This window comes from Dermacentor albipictus, chromosome 1, assembly GCF_038994185.2.
Source record: "Dermacentor albipictus isolate Rhodes 1998 colony chromosome 1, USDA_Dalb.pri_finalv2, whole genome shotgun sequence".
Lineage (NCBI taxonomy): Eukaryota > Metazoa > Arthropoda > Arachnida > Ixodida > Ixodidae > Dermacentor > Dermacentor albipictus.
This window is the reverse complement of record NC_091821.1, coordinates 427,491,553-427,496,526: the sequence shown is the minus strand read 5'-3', so window position 1 is coordinate 427,496,526 and position 4,974 is coordinate 427,491,553. Positions and strand designations below refer to the sequence as shown.

The window sequence follows — 4,974 nt, the reverse complement described above, 5'->3', positions numbered from 1 at the left end:
CCCCCATCTTATCCTGACCACTTATCTTATCTTATCTTATCTTATCCTGACCAAGCTGGGTGTACACGCCGCCCCCTCCCCCCTCTTCCTGCGAGTCTCCGGTTGTCAAAGCGCCGGCTCGAACTTAATTCCTTTCTTCGCTCCTCCTCCAATGCAACCCCTCCTGTGCGGTGGCAATCAGAGAGCCAGATCGGTGGCGGCGGATCTGTATATGTGCACCGCCCGAGCCGAAATTGCCGCTGCCGTTCGCCACTGCGAAATTATCTGCCAGTTCTTTCTGAGCCATGAGCGAGACGACCGATGGAAGTCCTCCGTCTGCTGCTGCTGCTGCTGCTGCTGCTGCTGCTGCTAAACGAGCTGCCAGAGCAGAGGCCCAGCGCCGTCGCCGTCAGAATCCAGAGGTGCGTGCCGCCGAAGCAGAAGCTTGCCGTCGCCGCCGTCGAGATGATCCAGGAGTACGCGTCGCCGAAGCAGAGCCTAAGCGCCGCCGCCGAGAAGACCCTGCCGTTCGCGCCGCCGAAGCGGAGGCTCATCGCCGCCGTCGAGAGCAACCAGCAGTACGAGGCTTACCACAACAGAGCGGCGGGAGTCGCTATCTACTTGCGCACAGGTCTCTATGCAATACCAGTCGAAATGTTTGGCCCGTCACATGAAGTTGGCGAACTGTGCGCCGCAAAGTTGCCCAACGGCTTGCTGGTAGTAGCTGCCTACTTCGCCCCTACCGCACTCACGAAAGACGTCGTGCACTTCCTGCAACTCGCATTAACCGTCCATCGATCCACACCGATGTTAGTAGTGGGGGACTTTAATGTTGACATAAAGACAAACAGCAATTTCCTTAACTTATGCGGGAGAACATCCCGTTCCTCTCGCTCGTAACGCGTCCCACGGCTGTGACAACCTCGCGAGGCACTTGTATAGATCTCGTCTTTGAGAATCAAGCATTGGTGTACCAAGTCGAACATATATCAGTCTATTTCTCCGACCACAAAGCTTCCTTCATGACTGTCAAGAACTGTTAGTGGAGTCTTTGTTAAAGGAATACGTGTGAAAAATAAAAAAAAAATTCTGTGATAGCGCATACATGTGTTGCACGATTTCTTTGCCTCAATCTATCGAAAAGGTGAAACAGCTTATTTGCTGCGCTCAAATTTCGCATTAGGAAGTAACGTAATCGTCGGTAATTTTTTTTGTTTAATACGACTGGCACGTATACGTCGCGTTCCACACAGTACAAGCTAGAGCACTTGTGCCCGCTCTAGCTTCGACTCGGCCACTAGAGTTAATTACCTTATTCCTTGCGTAATGATCGGCAGCGTGTCAGTTCGCCCCATTCTCGCCTCGTCGCAGATAACGCATTGGGCCGCTGTGGTAAACTGGAGCCCCGCCTTCAGGGTTGGCGCTCATTCCCCAGTCCTTTCCCCGTAGCTGAACGCTACGGAGATGCTGCGAGACATCGTATCGCCTTCGGGTCTCGTCCAGGTTGCACCGTTTCTTTCTGGAGTGATAAAAAACAAAAAACACCGACAATCACGATACTTCCTAATGCGAAATATATACGCGTTTTCATTTAGCGATATATTGGCTGGCATGGACAATCTGTCTCGTGTGGCTCATTGCAAACGTAGCGAAGTGTGGCGCGACTGCCTCTCTAATCGGGCGATCACGAGAGGCAGCGCGTGGGTGATGCGTGGGCGTGATTAACTGCAGCCGCCGCAGACAGACCTTCCCTCATGCAGTGCTTTACTTCCATATATGTCATAGGTAAACACACGTTGGCGCTAAAGTCACTGGAAAAAAAATTCAGAGTATCGCAAAGGTGAGCGTTATGCAGGCAACAGTGGGTGGCGGCGGCCATATCCCTTCCAGAGCGCCGACGCGCTGCCAACATGCGTTGAGACCTTGGGAAACGAAAGTGGGACGTAGCAGGAAAGTTGAGAAAGACGATAGGCTTGACATCAAGTAAAAGAAATGAGCGAGGAAAAAACGTCGCCTCCTTTCCGGCAGACAAGAAGGGCGTTCAGACTTGGACCCGGCAAAGGGAGTTTGTTCGCATTTACCGAACCACATCGTTTGTGCATTTTTGCCTCAAAGGCATGCCTGTTTTTTGTTGCCCTAGCAAGTAAGGCACCTTGAGCAAAGATACGATGCCGAGCCAACTGAAGATTTCAGGATGTTGTACGTGACATATTAATATTGCATCAATTCTACATCCGTTCTGCCAGTCTAAGATCATTTATTTCCCTTTGCGATTCACTTGTACTAGACTGGGGCATTGTTTATCACTTCGTGATATTTCACTCCTTCCGGTCACCTTATAGTTCCTAGTGCTTGTTTCTACCGTCCCAGAAAAGCTGGATCCAGGTTTTGTATGTTTTTTCCCCCCAATTCTATTTATTTTGTATAATTGGTTTCCCAGAGTGATTGTCAGGAAACCGAAAGTTCTGAGTAGGGCGTTCAATATGGCGACCGGCAACAACAGCGATTTTGTCAGTTCCGGTATCGAGACGTCTGTTTTTGTAGCTTTCCATGACGTATGCATCCATGTTTAAAACCTGATATAATTTCGCTAGCGTAGTGATTATGCGGAAGCTGGAGGCGCAGACGTGCCGTAGGCGGTGCCGCCGTTGCCGTGCTGTCCCACTTAGGGCGAATGCGCCGCTCGTGCGGGGATGGTTAGAGCGTTCCCAGAGACTCGAAGTGTGTTTGGATGGGACACCGACGAAGAGAAGTGGGTGCACCGTCGACGCAACGCTCAATCACAATGGCGGGGCAAATGGGCAGCGCTCTGCTCACGCAGGTGGGGGACGTGGGATCGTTCCCCACCTGCGGCAAGTTGCTTTTTCATCCACTTTGATTCATTGAGTTTTAATTTCATTATTTAAATCAGTAAGTACAAGTAATTTCTTCTGTGTTGTCCTCGGTGTCTTTGCTGGTTGGCTTCTTGTAATATGATTAATAAAAATTGGGCCCCTCGGTTAATCCCCTTTCTTCGCGTTCAGTACCTAACGAGGGTCTCGAATCTGGCAACGTTGTTGCCTTCAGGTACCACGTGTGTGTTCATTGACCAGATGCCTTCACCCAGAAATATCACGTACCCGTGACGCCTGCGGCAGAAAGAATGTTCCACATGCACCTCCAAGTTTTGCGAGTAGTGGCACTGGCTAACACTCCCAGGGTTAGTTCTAGTAGTAACACATAAATACCCCAGAACGTGGATGGAAAGACGGCGCCGCGGTAGCTCAATTGGTAGAGCATCGCACACGCAATGCGAAGATGTGGGATAGTTCCCCACCTGCGGCAAGTGGTTTTTTCATCCACTTTCAATTTATTAATATGTAATTTCTTTATTTCAATGAGTAAGTACAAGTAATTTCGCCTGTGTTGTCCTCCGCGTCTTTGTTTGTTGGCTTTTTATGCCCACGGAGAAAGATATACAGGTGTTTTCACTCCAGCACTCCCCAATGCGTTTGCTCTGCGCCCCTCAAGGGGTAGCTGAATTTACATTTTTGACTATTCATTTTCTCGCGTTATATGGAGGCGCTAGGCCCCTAAATCCTGGCAAGAATTGTTACAAGCCTGACAGCGCCGGAAATAATTGAATATAGTAGCTTTTCTACAACCATATTCTATTTCGTTTCCCAGGAGGACACTTTGCCGTGACGTCGAGACACAGTACGTGGTCACGTGGGAGCAGGAAATTGCGACGTTTTTACACTTGATCCGGCTGACTCGGTCGCCTCGTATGGTCCTGCTCGTTGCGAGGCCCTAAGTAGCAGAACTGCGGGCAACTGAGTGAGCCAGAGGGAGTGTCGCAATGTCTGCTCCCACATAGTGTCCGGACGTCATGACACAATACTCTTCAGGAAGCGAAACTTAAACTGGATGTAGAAAATCTATTATATTTTTTTATTAGACGCGATGTCAGGCCTTCTATTATCTTCCCTCGACTTTACAGGTACCGGACAGCCGTCCCAAGGCACCAGCGACACCTTAGCTACGCGCTGGCGAACAGCGCCGCGAACGGCAGAAGTTAGAGCCCTGGCATGTGAAGCAGACGACGGGACGAAGGTGCTCACGGTGCTTCCAGTGATTTCGCACTGCAGGTTTGTATGCGATAGCGTAAGGGGCCCCGTGTCGCAGAAAATCCCACATTGGCCTGCTGCGTCTAACGTCGATTTGGCAAAAGAAATTTTGAACCATACATACCCAGGCCCCTCCATGTCGCGCAAGGATGTTACCGACCTAATTGGTTTTCCGAAGCTAAGATTCGTATAAAATCGTACAATACGGCTTACACACAACCTAGGGACATGATAGCGTCGGATTGTAGCTTTAATATACGAGAAAACATAATTCTGTTACGCCTAAACTCAAACAAAGCCATTTCCCAGCGTTTCTACCTTGCATAGACGGGCCACGGCGTCCGTCAATTGCGCGCGCCGGCGCGGGCAGATCATGGAGGCCACGCAGCGGCACGCCCGGTTCCTTGCAACACCTCCAGATGGCAAGAGGCCTCGTTTCTACCAGAAAACATACCCGCCGTGGTTGCTTAGTGGATGCTGGGCTGCTGAGCAGGAAGTCGCGGAATCGAGTCCCAGCCACGGCGGCTGCAGTTCGATGGGGGCGAAAGGCGTAAACACCCGTGTACTTAGATTTAGGTGCACGTTAAAGAGCGCCAGGGGGTCTAAATTTCCGGAGTCCTCCGCTGCGGCGTTCCCCATAAGCAGAAAGGGGTTTTCGCACGTAAAACCCTATAGTTTATTTTTTACCAGAAAATCTGCCTTCGTGCATAGCGTTCGCCGCCATCGTTTCCTGGTAAACATTACGGTTACACACGCAGCAGTTTCCGGGAAGCGTGAGAAACAGTCACGGATCGCTGGTTGCCATGGTGTTCCACTCTTGAAGGTCAAGCTGAACCATCTTCCAATTTTTATAAGGACTGACGTACCGGAAAACGAATATTCGTCTGTG

At 50.5% G+C, this 4,974-nt stretch overlaps 1 non-coding gene across 1 annotated transcript; it reads left to right on the top strand.

The window, feature by feature from the left end:
- The first annotated feature begins 3,231 nt into the window (after nt 1-3,231).
- On the top strand, nt 3,232-3,303 carry TRNAA-CGC (transfer RNA alanine (anticodon CGC)). Its single transcript has one exon. It is a non-coding gene; the product is annotated as a tRNA-Ala (tRNA).
- Nucleotides 3,304-4,974: the final 1,671 nt, after the last annotated feature.